The sequence below is a fragment of the Myotis brandtii genome, unplaced genomic scaffold, assembly GCF_000412655.1.
Source record: "Myotis brandtii unplaced genomic scaffold, ASM41265v1 scaffold74, whole genome shotgun sequence".
Classification (NCBI taxonomy): Eukaryota; Metazoa; Chordata; class Mammalia; order Chiroptera; family Vespertilionidae; genus Myotis; species Myotis brandtii.
Window position 1 is genome coordinate 4451315 of NW_005370944.1, and position 5519 is coordinate 4456833.

A 5519-nucleotide genomic window follows, 5' to 3' on the forward strand; every position below is an offset into this window, starting at 1 on the left:
ACTAGGCCTGCAGGGGGGCAGTAAGGGGTTACCAGGCTGGCAGGGGGGCAGTTAGGGGCAACCAGGCTGTCAGGCAAAGGCAGTTAGGGGTGATCAGGCTGGCAGGGGGGCCAGTAGGGGCGGTCAGGCAGGCAGGCAGATGAGCAGTTAGGAGCCAGCGGCCCTGGATTGTGAGAGGGATGTCCGACTGCCAGTTGCAGTCGGACATACCCTGAGGGGTCCTGGATTGGAGAGGGTGCAGGCTGGGCTGAGGGGGACCCCACCTCCCCCCGTGCACAAATTTCATGCACCGGTCCTCTAGTAAAAAAATAAAAAAATAATCTATTGGTTATTTCACATTTTGAAGAGATTTTTTAAAAACTCATATGTGGCTTCGTAATGTCATAAGTGAATCATTCAGAAAATATTGGTTCACTGAGTTATGCAGATCTTTCAAATGTTTCATTATACAATATCAAACAAAAATAATATTTTTTAATATTACCACCAATCTCTTCAGAAAATCTTTAGAACTGGACAGCTGTCAAACTCATGGGGCAGTTATAAGTTTTCTAAAATTCTAATATTTGTTTGAAAGCTTGAAATGTTGTCATTGACAAAAAATATGGTCATACATTTATTTTATTCGAAATGATGGGCTCCCTTCTTAAATTTTTAAAGACAGTGTCTGTTGTATGCAGTAGTCATACTTTGTCGATTATTTTAACACATTGCAGATGGATCACGAGAATTCTTGCTTCATATTACACAGTGTTTTACAAAGTATCATACTTTAAAAAGATATTAGCTTGTAAGAACATGTAATAAATAACTTAAAAATACAATGGGTATTTAATTTTAAAGCGTGCCTTTAACATTTATATAAAACTTTTTTTGTACTCATTCAATAGAAACTTATCTGACCACTGGGTAAAGCTAGCAATAAAACTACTGGTCTGCAATGTGTTAAGTAGCACTTCATGAATAAAGCTCTTAATTCAGCTTGCATTTCAAATGTACACATATTTTTTTCTTAAGATAGGTAGTCAGTATGTAGCAAAGGTTCGTTGTGTATAAAACTTTTAATTTTATCACTCAGAAAATTAAAAATAGTGAACTCAAGGGTTAAGAATAAAATTAATTTATACTGCTTAATGGAAGACATGAAATGAAATTGACTTTTTTTTAAGCTATGCATGATAGCACAGAATATGATTACTAGTATAGTTTGGTACACTGCTTTCATTTATGCAAAGATGCCAACAGCTTGTACAGTTAGTGGAAGGACAACTAGCATCTTAGTATCATTATAAAAATAATTTTGAGCCCTGGTAAGTGTGGTTCAGTGGTTGGAGCATCAGGCCATGGCCCGAAGGATTGTAGGTTCAATTCCTGGTTGAGGGCATGTACCTGGGTTGCAGGTTAGATCCCAGCCTGGCCCTGATTGGGATGCTTACCAGAGGCAGCCAGTCGATGTATCTCTCACATCAATGTTTCTCTTTCTCTCTCTCTGATTCCCTCCCACTCTCTCTAAAAATCACTGGAGAAATATATCCTCAGGTGAGGTTTAACAAAAAAATAATCATAATAATTTTGACATCTCCGTGGGCTTGTAGACACCACCTAATTCCTTCAGGGATCCGTGGACTACACTTTGAGAACCACTACTCTACAATACATACAACGCTCCTGGCTTACAGAATTGCACAGAAATATTTGGTGAGGATAATTCCTTTTCATGTGTAAGAATAAATGCACAAACATGACTAAAATGTTTAAAGTGCTTACTAATCTTCATCTGGTGAATCATAACTACAAGCATTGGGATATTTGAACAAGCCTGATTACCTAATTATAACACTATGCAAAACAGCCAATTTTCTAGACCTCTCCTGACCAGGAAAGTAGACTCCTCAGGAAGTGGTCCCATAATTCAATTATTTGCTTCCTATTTTTGTGACTTAACAGAAGACACTCAAACAGTGATAGTCTATCTTGGTCCAAAGTGCTGTTTGGGAGTATGGTTTCTTCATTAGGATTCTGAGATTTGTGCTTTAACTAGTTATATACAGTCCTATCTAGATAGTGCATATTTTTTCCTTCTTATATATCCAACCCATGGACAAACTCCAGTCCTATATAATTAAAGCCTAATATGCTAAGTGTCCAACCGTTTGTTTGACCGTTCGACCAGTCACTATAACATGCACTGACCACCAAGGGGAAGACGCTCCGACAAGTAGGTTAGCTTGCTGCTGGGGTCCGGCTGATTGGGACTGGGCGAGATGGGCTGAACACGCCCTGGAGCCCTCCCGCAGTCCCTCCCCAGCCCAAATCATGCACCGGTGGGTTCCCTGGCCTGGCCTGCGCCCTCTCGCAATCCAGGACCCCTCCAGGATGTCAGAGAGCTGGTTTCAGCCCGATCCCCGCAGGCCAGGCCGAGGAACCCGACCGGTGCACGAATCCGTGCACTGGGCCTCTAGTTATATATATTTTTCTTGGATCTTCATGATTCCCTAGTAGTGTAAGAGATGTCTTTCCCTACATAGTCATCAAGTTGTTTTTGTTTGTATGTTTTTAAATATATTTTTATTGAATTTTAGATAGGAAGGGAGAGGGAGAGAGAGATAGGACCATCGATCCACTGCCTTCTGTAAGCCTCCCCACCAGGGATTGAGCCCACAAGTTGGGCATGTGCCCTGACTGGGAATGGAACCAGCGACCTCTTGGTGCATGGGTCGACGCTCAACCACTGAGCCACAACAGCTGGGCAGTCATCAAGTTTCTTTAAGGGTTGTGCGATCCACTCCCTAATTACCACCACAAGTATCTCTAACTTTATCTGTCTTTAACTCTTGGGGCTTATTTTGACTCATAGCATTGAATATTTCTATGTCCCCTCCACCATACCTTGCCATTCCTTCCTGCATTCTTTCTCCATCATGGGCCTTATAAGGGCATTTTTCTGAGAAATCAAAACTCTCCTCATAGGCTTTATTCATTTTAACACCTTGGTGTACCTTCTACTTGTTTATATTATTACCTCTTTAAGCCTTATGAGAAAATGGAAATGCTGGGCTCAACTGAGGATTACCTCAAAGAGGTATTTTCACTTAGATCCTTCACATTAAAGCATTTGGTTCCCAATATTTTTGTTATAGTAGGAAAGCTTAATACAGATTAGTCTCACAGAATAATAGGAAAGTCTATTATGGACTGTTCTTACAGAATTCTGACCCAAATTACATAATTAAGGATCTCTGTTACATTGTTCTGGCTGGTGTGTCTCAGTTGGAGCATCATCCAGTGCACCAAAAAGGTTGCGGATTTGATTCTCAGTCAGGGCACTAGTTTCTCTCACATTGATGTTATTTCTCTTACCCCCCCCCCCTTTCTTTCTAAAAATTAAAGAAAGATATCCTTGAGTGAGGATTAAAAAAACAAACCTATGGTATACAAGTTTATGTCCACTTTTTAACACAATATTAACATTTTCTCATATTTCTAAAGCCCTATGTAATCAACTTCAAAAGTTATTTTCCTTGACCTTGTAAGAGAACTCCGGGCTGTAGAGGTTTCAGGTTTTCCTTCATCTTTATTTAATGCTGTCTTAAAAGAGCTAGACCTGTAGAACTTGTTTAATTTTCTTTAGCTCTGTTAAGTAATCCTTAGCTAACCCATGGTAAAGTACTCGGGCAGCTAGGAAGGTGATGGTATGGACACTGAACAAAGGCAACTTTAAATATATATATAATTTTTTTTTCCAGAGAGGAAGGGAGAGATAGAAACATCAATGATAACAGAGAGATCATTGATTGGCTGCCTCCTGCATGCCCCGCCCCCAACTGGGGATCAAGCCCCCAACCCAGGCATGTACTCTGACCTGTAATCGATCTGTGACCCCCTGGTTCATAGATAAACGCTCAATCAGTGAGCTACATTGGCTGGGCAAAGGCATCAGTGCCTTCTTCAAAGGCATTTTTTGTTGAATTTGCAGACTGATCTTGTGTTTTGAGCAACTTTTTCTTAATATTTTCTTTACTTCTTGCTCTCAGAACTAAAAGTGGAATAATAATTTTGTAATCCTCTTGATTTTCATCCCATTGCATATTTTAGAACACATCAGTTTAGTTAGCCTGAATACCCTTAGAACTTGCCCTCCACTTCCACCTCACCTCAACACCAGGGCTACATCAATAGTTCCTGTTTCTGATACAGCATGTCTTCCTTCTTTCTCCCCCAAATCAACTGAGAAATATGTCAGTTTATTGTCTCATGCTATTCAAAAGATAATGGCATATTTGCATAAAAAGCTAACATTGAAAAGCTTTAAAATACCACTTTTGTTGTGAAATACAACACATATAGACAAGCACAGAAATATACATAAACATCTTAATCTATTTATATAAAAGCCTAAGCAACTGTTTCAGCAGAACGACTGGAACGACCAGTTGCTATGATGCACATTGACTACCAGGGGCAAACGCTCAATGCAGGAGCTGCCCCCTGGTGGTCAGTGCACTCCCACAGGGGGAGTGCTGCTCAGCACTGCTACATCCCCCAAGGGGTCCTGGACTGCGAGAGGGATGTCCGACTGCCGCCTTAGGCCCGATCCCAATGTTGTTCTCTGTAGAAGGCAGTCAGTCTGAACAACTCAGTGACTCAGGAAAGCGCAGGGAATTCAGGGTGAGCTTGCCTCTGTGCTTGACTCACCCACTCAATGGTGTTCACAGGACAGATGGTGTTGGCCCAGCCTGTGCACGTGCAGCAGTTGCTGAAGCTCAAGCAGCAAGCCATGCAGCAGCAGAAGGCCACCCAGCCACAAGCCAGCAGTCAGACATCCCCCGAGAGGTCCCAGACTGCAAGAGAGCACAGGCCGGGCTGAGGGACACCCCCCTCTCCCCCAGTGCACTAATTTTGTGCACCAGGCCTCTAGTGAATTATAAAATGAACATCCACGTACCACTCACAATCAAGAAATAGAACATTGCCAGCACTCCCAAAAGCACCTCTTTTTCTTTCCAATCACAATCCTTTTTCTCCCCCAGAGGTGAGCAGTAACTTGAGTTTTATGTTACTTGCTCTATTTTCTTTGTTGTTTTGCCACTAAAGGATGTATTACTGAGCACTATAGTTTTGTTGTGTTTGTTTTCAGCTCTATATAAATGGAATCATATTATTCTGTATCTGACTTATTTCAGTCTTATCTACACTAATAAAAGAGAAACATGGTAATTGGCGTACGACCGCTACCCTTTTCATTGGCTAATCAGTGAGTATATGCAAATTAACTGTCAGCCAAGATGGCGGCCGGCAGCCAGGCACTGAAGCGAGCACGAGGCTTGCTTGCTGCAGACTCCAACGTTCCCCGCCTCACTTGCCAGCCTCTCATCTGCAAGTCTAAGCAACTATATACTATGTTGCAAATAAGAAGGTAAACAAAACCCCAGAAAACAGCCGGACTGAAACCCAGCCGGACCGAAACATTGTATCCATCTTTTCAGCAGCGAGGCCTCAGAGCTAAAGCTGGCCCAAAA

The 5519-nt window shown here is 41.8% G+C and overlaps 1 protein-coding gene across 10 annotated transcripts in view; it reads left to right on the top strand.

Moving 5' to 3' along the window:
- MYO9A (myosin IXA) overlaps positions 1–5519 on the top strand; it is a 423504-nt gene that overhangs the window by 401112 nt on the left and 16873 nt on the right. The gene's annotated exons all lie outside the window — the stretch shown is intronic.